The sequence below is a fragment of the Grampus griseus genome (assembly GCF_964374135.1).
Source record: "Grampus griseus genome assembly, chromosome: 6".
Classification (NCBI taxonomy): Eukaryota; Metazoa; Chordata; class Mammalia; order Artiodactyla; family Delphinidae; genus Grampus; species Grampus griseus.
Window position 1 is genome coordinate 103091358 of NC_139000.1, and position 11320 is coordinate 103102677.

Here is an 11320-nt window from a genome sequence, read left to right on the forward strand (position 1 = left end):
CTTGTGCACTCTGGGAAATCCTCAAGCCACAGGGGGGGCATGGGAGATAAGAGACTGAGCTATATGGGCCTGCATCCAGAGTCCACTTAAGGAGCTTGCAGGAGGGAATTCCCTGGTGGTCCAGTGGTTAAGACTCCGTGCTCTCACTGCTGGGGGCCTGGTTCAATCCCTGTCGCGGGCCAAAAATAAAGGAGCTTGCGGGAAACCAGGACGCAAAGCACACGTTCCTCTACCCTCCAGGCAAGTGCCAAGAATGCACATCGTGGGGGGAGGGTGAGCCATGCCCACCCCTGCCTACTGGGTGCTTGGTTCCCATAGTTACCTTGTTAACTGGCATTGGTATCATTGGTTCACAAAACTGCACGAAGAGGGTGTGTGCTTGGGGGCTCCCCTGGCCCATCATGTGGTTGATGAAGTCTTTTACTCGTTTTCTATGTAGCCCTATGCAAACAGGATAGAAGGTACAAATATATGCACACAGATAACAAAAATATGCACACTCTACCAAGCTTTGATGAACAGGGTGTTTGAGTTAAGGGAAAATAAGAGCAGGAAAAGTAAGAGAAGGTTGGCGTTTGGTTGGTACAACACACTGCCATGAGGTGGTAAATTTGTGAGGGAACGCTGAGTGTTCTAGCAACAAATAGAAAAAAAAGAAAAACATAGCCAGAAGACTGTATAACATCTATAGTGACCCGAAGAGGAATTAGTCCTTCCAAAAGAATACAGAGATTCCTGGTCCGCAGCCCTGAGGGCAGGTCCTGGTTCCCCGCAAGAGTCCAAGGGCCGTCCACACCTGCTGTGAGGCTCGCCCTCTGACGGAGAGGCCCGTGAAGATGCTGGGAAGAGGCTTGTGTCCATCTGAGGAGGGAATTGAAGGCAGGTGGCCAGAGAGCAGGTACTCTAAAGAGGGGAGTCCCATGGGTGCCAGGTGGCTGAACAACGGGGCCAGGTATATAACTCTGGTGGTATAATTTAATCCAAAGACAGATGTTAGAGCATCTAGAATAAGTAAGTGGAGCGCATATCCTTCCGGAAGTGTTTTTGTGCTGAATTGATGGGAGTTGAAGGTTATACTGTCTGGCAAGTTTCTGCAGTGCACGTCCTGTAAGAAAAGGCAGATCTAAAATGAAAATGATCAAATTCAGTATTGAACAAACAAAAAGAAAAAAAAAAGAAAGAAAAGGAAAGAAAAGGCAGATCTCCTTTCCTATGAACTGAGATGGGGTTGTTTTAGCGGTGCTACTGATTAGGTATGTATGTTTGGGAAAGCTGGTTCACATCTCTGGGCCTTATTTCCCCTCTCTGTGAGAGAGGTGATGTTATCTACCCAACCTAACTCCCATAATGGACAAGCCATAAATCAGATACGGTGCAGAGTAGAGGAACAGGAAGCTGTCGGGAACGGTGTCCTAAGTGTCTCTCCTGAAAGAGAAAGATTAGCTGATGAAGACTGATGATTGCAGAGACCTCAGAATGATGAGACATCAGAGCTGGTGTCAGTCGTTAAATAAAAACATCTGTTGAAGTCACGCTGATAATAGCAGAGGTTATTATGTGCCAGGCCCTGCTCCAAAGGGCGTTTCACACATTAACTCAGTCTTTGCAGCAACCCAGAAGAAGTACTATGACTTATGCCATCACACAGATGAGGGTACAGAAGCACAGAGCGTCAGTGACTTGCCCAGAACCAGGCTTTGGCCATTCAGTCTGGGGCCAGTGGCCAGATTTATACTCATGGTGATTCCACTCTCTCTTATGAGAAATCTCCTGCTTAGAAGGGGGTGGGAAAAGAGAGATGGGAAGTGCCAGAGAATATGACTGTGCAGGTAGTGAGGGAGACTCATGGAGCAGGATTGTGGACAAACGAGAGACTTGCAGAAAAGAACGATCTCACGAAGCCCAACACAGATTTGGAGCTATGTGGCCTTTAGGTAAGAAGAAATGAGAGGCCTAGAAAATACACAGAAAGCCAGGGGAAAAAGAGTTTAGAGAAGGGCAAAAAGGGTAAGGGAAAACAATAATTTGAGGCCATTATGTTTTATATACCAGATGTGGGGAAATTGTGTTGATTTGGTGAAAAATTACAAATGTGTGTATATGCAGAGATGAACATATGTGTATAATTTTTATAAGGATCTCAAAAGAATGAATAAAATAGTGTCTATTGAAAATACTTTGGGGACTTCCAGGGTGGTCCAGTGGGTGAGACTTGTGCTCCCAGCGCAGGGGGCCTGGGTTCGATCCCTGGTTGGGGAACTAGATCCCACCTGCATGCCGCAACTAAAGATCCCATGTGTCTCAACTAAGACCTGACGTAGCCAAAATAAATAAATAAATAAAAATAAATCTTAAAAAAAAAAAAAGGAAAAGAAAATACTTGAAGAGGAGCAAAGGGACCTAGACGTGGGAGCGCGTTGTCGTTTTCTGAAGATGGATGTCAGGAGAGGGATGTTGCAGTCGGATGGGGCAGGCAGGTAACACCCCTGCCCTTAGCAGCAAGGAGCGTAACCTCTGATCAGGGCTTTGGGCTTTGCGGGGCTGGACATGACATGAGGGGCCCTTGGAAGGAACACTGGGAGGGTCGAAGGTCAAACAGTATGTCAGATAAAGTTGTATGTTCAAATAATTTATTACATTGAGATTATTTATGTGATTAGTTTTGGCAGCTAAGCCTTGTCCGTGCTGTAGTTACACAAACAGTCCACATCCTAATAGACTTCATCCCGCTGCCCAGAACCTGGTGTGTGTGATGGAAATGGGGCTGGGGGGAGGGGGGGTGTCAGAGAGAAGTGTTCTGACCTCCTCCAGTGATGACCTTCAGCTTCATCTTGGGATCTGGGGACACCAGGAACCCTGGATAGCACCCGAGGGTGGACCCCTCAGGGCAGAAGGGGGCAGGAGGGGAGAACTTCCTGTCTGGCTGTTCACAGGTCTTTAGGGTCCATCCCTCCTCAGGAAAGACCAGATGTGCAGTGGACTTCACACTGAGCTTACATGTCTGATGGTTATTCCCCTTGAGTGTTCCTGTCATTCCAAAGGTTTGCTGTTTCCATCCCTCAGCAATTCAGGGGGCCTCTGGGGACCTCCTGAATAAGCCTAGTAAAAGGGGTCAGCTTACTGTGGTGTTGCTCTCCCCCAGCTGGAGACACACATCTTTTATCTTTTCCTACATGTTTAAGTGTTAGGTGAGAAAGCACAGAATGTAGTCAGGGACCACTTTGTCTTGCAAGGGAGCAAGGAGGAGACGGGCCGGCCACCTGCTGGGATACTCTGGGGGGCCAGCAGGGAAGTGGGCTCCCAGCTTTAACTTCCACTCTCTTTTTGACCACCCACTTTTTTTTTTTTTGCGGTACCTGGGACTCTCACTGTTGTGGCCTCTCCCTTTGCGGAGCACAGGCTCCGGGCGCGCAGGCTCAGCGGCCATGGCCCACGGGCCCAGCCGCTCCGCGGCATGTGGGATCTTCCCGGACCAGGGCACGAACCCGTGTCCCCTGCATTGGCAGGCAGACTCTCAACCACTGCGCCACCAGGGAAGCCCTGACCACCCACTTTTTGATGTCATACACCTTCAGTCTTGTGACTTGGTTGTCCTCCAGCTTTTAGCCTACCCCTAGCATCCCACCAGTGCCCCGTGGTGGGTGTTTTCACTCTCCTACTAGTTCCCTTAATGTCCTCCCACTGTTCCCGTTGAACAAACTCTGGCTCTGGATCCCCAAGCACGGCAGCCCTGCCAGCCAGCAGCCCCTGCACTGCTGTGTTGATGTAGAGCACCAACTGCAAAGGGCAGACACAGCCCCACCAAGGTGAAGGACTCCCTGCCTATTGCTTAATTCCTCCCTGGCAATCCACACCATGTGCCAGGTCGTGAGGAATGTGAATTCGTGACCAACCCCCAACTGCCTGGCCTCCTTCCAGGCCACGGCTGAGTTCTGGGAGGCCCAAGGGCTACTGTGCAACATGGGACTGTTGACCTGAAACACACTGCCAGATATTTCTCCAGCAAAGATGGGTTTATTTGGGATCTGCAGAGAATTGCCCTTAACCGTCTGTGACCACGGTGAGCCATGTGCAAGTTCCCGTGGGGCAAGGGAAGGAGAACACTTTAAAAACAAATTTAAATAGAGGAAAATGAAGTTGGGAGGCTCTAGTAAACAGAGTCGGTGGCTTTCATTGGCTAACTCTTGCCAGGGAAGAAGAGTCTTTCTTCTTCCTGTTGGGCCCTGTGATCATCTCAGGACGTGAGAGCTCCCCCTTCTGGTGGCCCAGCTCTATTTAATTGAGATGTCCATCTGTTAATTTTTTACAGGACTAGGGAGAGCCAGTTCCTCGTACCTCATCTTCCTTTCTTTTCTCCGTTTTCACCCACATGTTGTCCTTCTGGGCATCTGTTCTCTTCTGTGCGTCTTCCCCTTGACCACTGCCAAGCTCTCTCTCTATATATGCTTTATGGTCAACAAACTTACTGACATGATTCCATAAACACCCATCTTCACGGAACATTCATCCCTATATCTTTGTCTTCAAAGAAAACCTGGTCCCCCTTTCTGAGGACAAAGTTTTGTCCTTAGTCTTTTTAGGTGGAGCTTCCTCTGCGTCTAACTTGCCATATTCTTCAGGTGGTGGGGGGTTGATGACCTTGCTGCTCAAGCCTCAATACTTCTTCCACGCTCGGCCATCTGGCTGCACTGCCCCCTCCCGTGCTTCCTGCTGTTGTCTCCCGATTTGGAGACATTTGGTGTCAAACCATGGCACAGTTTCGCTCCCACCAAACAGGAGGAGTTACTTCAACGTCCGTGTAGATGACCCATCTAGTGTCCTAGACTTTCAATTTTATGATCCAATCCCTGCTCTGCCGTAGCTACTATCTACTCCCCAGGCCGTTGCATTTCCCCGAATTGCTGTACTTGCTGCAATCGCATCCCTTCTCTGACCAATCCTCTGGTCCTTTTGGTTGACTTGTTCAAATACCACCACTGCTCCCGTTTTTTGGCGGCACCAGGCCCTCCTGTCCATCATTCCACCTGTCTTCTCCCTCCACCGGTTTCCTCCTGCCTTCCCTCCCTATCCTACTTAGATACATCGTTCCATTCATTCTCTGGCCAACAACCAAATCCCTTGACCTTTGTCCTCTCATTGCTTCTTCTTTGTCAAAATTCAAACCTAAATGAACCCAACCATTCTCCTCTCTAGCTTGGGCACGAACCCCAGAGTTACATTAGAGGAAATCGCACAACTAGGCAGGTTGCTATCCTGAGAATATCGTGGCACTAACCCCAGCTGTACACTGAGCACTGACTACTTCCCAGGAATCCTACCATCCTGCTGCCCTACCTTCTGTACCTCAAATCTCTGTCCCTCTTGTCCCCATGTCCGCCCCAGGAGGTGTTCTTGCCTCTCACTTCACAAGGAAGGTGTAAACGAGCAAGCAGAAACTTCTTCAACTCTCTCTTCCAGATGAATAAAGCTATCTGCAGCTATACCCACCCACCCTATCCTGCTCCCTAATCCCACAGCTTATCCAAGTCAGTCCCTCTACCTTTGCCAGATGCTCCCACCATCTCAGAAAACTCTCTCACCTGTACCTTCAACTCTCTCTCTCTCTACTGGCTAATATTGTCAACATCGAAACACGTTCAAATATCTTTTTAAAAAAATCACTCCCCTAACTCTATATTTCCATTCAGATACCATTCGATTTTATCCCCTCTTCAGAGCCAATTTTCTTGGATGAGGTATATAGATTTGTTGCAGGAATGGGGATCCTTTCCAGGGCCTGAGAGTGGGCTCTTGTCTAGTATTTGGAAATGAATTGTCCAAGGAGACACACGTGCTGACAAATTGACAAAGCAAAAGATTTTATTGGGAAAGGGTTTCCCGGGCAGAGAGCAGCAGGGTAAGGAAACCCAGGAGAACTGCTCTGTCACATGGCTCAGTCTCAGGTTTTACGGTAATGGGGTTAGTTTTCGGGTTGTCTCTGGCCAATCATCTTGCTTGGTCCATATTTGGTCTGACTTAGGGTCCTTCCTGGTGGCGCTCACATCTCTCAGCCAAGATGGATTGCAGCGAGAAGCACTCTGGGAGGTTGATAGGGATTGCATTGAATCTGTAGATTGCTTTGGGTAGTAGAATCATTTTCACAGTGTTGATTCTTCCGATCCAAGAACATGGGATATCTCTCCATCTGTTTGTATCATCTTTAATTTCTTTCTTCAGTGTCTTATAGTTTTCTGCATATAGGTCTTTTGTCTCCTTAGGTAGGTTTATTCCTAGATATTTTATTCTTTTTGTTGCAGTGGTAAATGGGAGTGTTTCCTTAATTTCACTTTCAGATTTTTCATCATTAGTGTATAGGAATGCCAGAGATTTCTGTGCTTTAATTTTGTATCCTGCCACTTTACCAAATTCATTGATTAGCTCTAGTAGTTTTCTGGTAGCATCTTTAGGATTCTCTATGTAGAGTGTCATGTCATCTGCAAACAGTGACAGCTTTACTTCTTCTTTTCCGATTTGGATTCCTTTTATTTCCTTTTCTTCTCTGATTGCTGGGGCTAAAACTTCCAAAACTATGTTGAATAAGAGTGGTGAGAGTGGGCAACCTTGTCTTGTTCCAGATGTTAGTGGAAATGCTTTCAGTTTTTCACCATTGAGGATGATGTTGGCTGTGGGTTTGTCATATATGGCCTTTATTATGTTGAGGAAAGTTCCCTCTATGCCTACGTTCTGCAGGGATTTTATCATAAATGTGTGTTGAATTTTGTCGAAAGCTTTCTCTGCATCTATTGAGATGATCATATGGTTTTTCTCCTTCAATTTGTTAATATGGTTTATCACATTGATTGATTTGCATATATTGAAGAATCCTTGCATTCCTGGAATAAACCCCACTTGATCATGGTGTATGATCCATTTAATGTGCTGTTGGATTCTGTTTGCTAGTATTTTGTTGAGGATTTTTGCATCTATGTTCATCAGTGATATTGGCCTGTAGTTTTCTTTCTTTGTGACATCCTTGTCTGGTTTTGGTATCAGGGTGATGGTGGCCTCATAGAAGGAGTTTGGGAGTGTTCCTCCTTCTGCTATATTTTGGAAGAGTTTGAGAAGCATAGGTGTTAGCTCTTCTCTAAATGTTTGATAGAATTCGCCTGTGAAGCCATCTGGTCCTGGGCTTTTGTTTGTTGGAACATTTTTAATCACAGTTTCAATTTCAGTGCTTGTGATTGGTCTGTTCATATTTTCTATTTCTTCCTGATTCAGTCTGGGCAGGTTGTGCATTTCTAAGAATTTGTCCATTTCTTCCAGGTTGTCCACTTTATTGGCATAGAGTTGCTTGTAGTAATCTCTCATGATCTTTTGTGTTTCTGCAGTGTCAGTTGTTACTTCTCCTTTTTCATTTCTAATTCTATTGAGTCTTCTCCCTTTTTTTCTTGATGAGTCTGGCTAATGGTTTATCAATTTCGTTTATCTTCTCAAAGAACCAGCTTTTAGTTTTATTGATCTTTGCTATCGTTTCCTTCATTTCTTTTTCATTTTTTTCTGATTTGATTTTTAAAATTTCTTTCCTTCTGCTAACTTTGGGGTTTTTTTGTTCTTCTTTCTCTAATTGCTTTAGGTGCAACGTTAGGTTGTTTATTCAAGATGTTTCCTGTTTCTTAAGGTAGGATTGTATTGCTATAAACTTCCCTCTTAGAACTGCTTTTGCTGCATCTCATAGATTTTGGGTCGTCATGTCTCCATTGTCATTTGTTTCTAGGTATTTTTTTATTTCCTCTTTGATTTCTTCAGTGATCACTTCGTTATTAAGTAGTGTGTTGTTTAGCCTCCATGTGTTTGTATTTTTTACAGATCTTTTCCTGTAATTGATATCTAGTCTCATGGTGTTGTGGTCGGAAAAGATACTTGATACAATTTCAATTTTCTTAAATTTACCAAGGCTTGATTTGTGACCCAAGATATGATCTATCCTGGAGAATGTTCCATGAGCACGTGAGAAAAATGTGTATTCTGTTGTTTTTGGATGGAATGTCCTATAAATATCAATTAAGTCCATCTTGTTTAATGTATCATTTAAAGCTTGTGTTTCCTTATTTATTTTCATTTTGGATGATCTGTCCATTGGTGAAAGTGGGGTGTTAAAGTCCCCTACTATGAATGTGTTACTGTCGATTTCCCCTTTTATGGCTGTTAGTATTTGCCTTATGTATTGAGGTGCTCCTATGTTGGGTGCATAAATATTTACAATTGTTATATCTTCTTCTTGGATCAATCCCTTGATCATTATGTAGTGTCCTTCTTTGTCTCTTCTAATAGTCTTTATTTTAAAGTCTATTTTGTCTGATATGAGAATTGCTACTCCAGCTTTCTTTTGGTTTCCATTTGCATGAAATATCTTTTTCCAACCCCTCACTTTGTCTGTATTTGTCTCTAGGTCTGAAGTGGGTCTCTTGTAGACAGCAAATATATGGGTCTTGTTTTTGTATCCATTCAGCCAATCTGTGTCTTTTGGTGGGAGCATTTAGTCCATTTACATTTAAGGTAATTATCGATATGTATGTTCCTATTCCCATTTTCTTAATTGTTTTGGGTTCGTTATTGTAGGTCTTTTCCTTCTCTTGTGTTTCTTGCCTAGAGAAGTTCCTTTAGCAGTTGTTGTAAAGCTGGTTTGGTGGTGCTGAATTCTCTCAGCTTTTGCTTGTCTGTAAAGGTTTTAATTTCTCCATCAAATCTGAATGAGAACCTTGCTGGGTAGAGTAATCTTGGTTGCAGGTTTTTCTCCTTCATCACTTTAAATATGTCCTGCCAGTCCCTTCTGGCTTGCAGAGTTTCTGCTGAAAGATCAGTTGTTAACCTTATGGGGATTCCCTTGTGTGTTATTTGTTGTTTTTCCCTTGCTGCTTTTAATATGTTTTCTTGGTGTTTAATTTTTGACGGTATGATTAATATGTGTCTTGGTGTATTTCTCCTTGGATTTATCCTGTATGAGACTCTCTGTGCTTCCTGGACTTGATTAACTATTTCCTTTCCCATATTAGGGAAGTTTTCAACTACAATCTCTTCAAATATTTTCTCAGTCCCTTTCTTTTTCTCTTCTTCTTCTGGAACCCCTATAATTCGAATGTTGGTGCGTTTAATGTTGTCCCAGAGGTCTCTGAGACTGTCCTCAGTTCTTTTCATTCTTTTTTCTTTATTCTGCTCTGCAGTAGTTATTTCCACTATTTTATCTTCCAGGTCACTTATCCGTTCTTCTGCCTCAGTTATTCTGCTATTGATCCCATCTAGAGTATTTTTCATTTCATTTATTGTGTTGTTCATTGCTGTTTGTTTCATCTTTAGTTCTTCTAGGTCCTTGTTAAATGTTTCTTGCATCTTGTCTATTCTATTTCCAAGATTTTGGATCATCTTTACTATCATTATTCTGAATTCTTTTTCAGGTAGACTGCCTATTTCATCTTCATTTGTTAGGTCTGGTGGGTTTCTATCTTGCTCCTTCATCTGCTGTGTGTTTTTCTGTCTTCTCATTTTGCTTATCTTACTGTGTTTGGGGTCTCCTTTTTGCAGGCTGCAGGTTTGTAGTTCCCGTTGTTTTCGGTGTCTGTCCCCAGTGGCTAAGGTTGGTTCAGTGGGCTGTGTAGGCTTCCTGGTGGAGGGGACTAGTGCCTGTGTTCTGGTGGAGGAGGCTGGATCTTGTCTTTCTGGTGGGCAGGTCCACGTCTGGTGGTTTGTTTTGGGGTGTCTGTGGACTTGTTATGATTTTAGGCAGCCTCTCTGATAATGGGTGGGGTTGTGTTCCTGTCTTGCTAGTTGTTTGGCATAGGATGTCCAGCACTGTAGCTTGCTGGTCGTTGAGTGAAGCTGGGTGCTGGTGTTGAGATGGAGATCTCTGGGAGATTTTCGCCATTTGATATTATGTGGAGCTGGGAGGTCTCTTGTGGACCAGTGCCCTGAAGTTGGCTCTCCCACCTCAGAGGCACAGCACTGACTCCTGGCTGCAGCACCAAGAGCCTTTCATCCACATGGCTCAGAATAAAAGGGAGAAAAAGTAGAAAGAAAGAATTAGTAGAAGAAGAAAGAAAGAAAGAAAGGAGGGAGGGAGGGTGGGAGGGAGGAAGGAAAGAAGGAGGGAAGGAAGGAAAAAAAGAAAGAAAGAAGATAAAGTAAAATAAAATAAAGTTATTAAAATAAAAATAATTATTAAGAAAAAAAATTTTAAAAAAACAAAACAAAACGGATGGATAGAACCCTAGGACAAATGGTGGAAGCAAAGCTATACAGACAAAACTCTCACACAGAAGCATACACATACACACTCACAAAGAGAGGAAAAGGGGAAAAAATCATAAATCTTGCTCTCAAAGTCCACCTCCTTAATTTGGGATGATTCGTTGTCTATTCCTGTATTCCACAGATGCAGGGTACAGCAAGTTGATTGTGGAGCTTTAATCCACTGCTCCTGAGGCTGCATGGAGAGATTTCCCTTTCTCTTCTTTGTTCTCACAGCTTCCGGGGCTCAGCTTTGGATTTGGCCCCGCCTCCGCGTGTAGGTCGCCGGAGGGCGTCTGTTCTTCGCTCAGACAGCACGGGGTTAAAAGAGCCGCTGATTCGGGGGCTCTGGCTCACTCTGGCCGGGGGCAGGGGCGGGGCACGGAGGGCGGGGCGAGCCTGCGGTGGCAGAGGCCAGCGTGGCGTTGCACCAGCCTGAGGCGCGCCGTGCGTTCTCCCGGGGAAGTTGTCCCTGGATCCCGGGACCCTGGCAGTGGCGGGCTGCACAGGCTCCCCGGAAGGGGGTGTGGAGAGTGACCTGTGCTCGCACACAGGCTTCTTGGTGGCGGCAGCAGCAGCCTTAGCGTCTCATGCCCGTCTCTGGGGTCCGCGCTTTTAGCCGTGGCTCGCGCCCGTCTCTGGAGCTCCTTTAAGCAGCGCTCTCAGTTCCCTCTCCTCGCGCACCAGGAAACAAAGAGGGAAGAAAAAGTCTCTTGCCTCTTCGGCAGGTCCAGGCTTTTCCCCAGACTCCCTCCCGGCCAGCCGTGGCGCACTAGCCCTTGCAGGCTGTGTTCACGCCGCCAACCCCAGTCCTCTCCCGGAGCTCCGACCGAAGCCCGAGCCTCAACTCCAGGCCCCGCCCGCCCCGGCGGGTGAGCAGACAAGCCTCTCGGACTGGTGAGTGCCGGTCGGCCCTGATCCTCTGTGTGGGAATCTCCCCGCTTTGCCCCCCGCACCCCTGTTGCTGTGCTCTCCGCGGCTCCGAAGCTTTCCCCCTCCGCCACCCGCAGTCTCCGCCCGCGAAGGGGCTTCTAATGTGTGGAAAGCTTTCCTCCTTCAC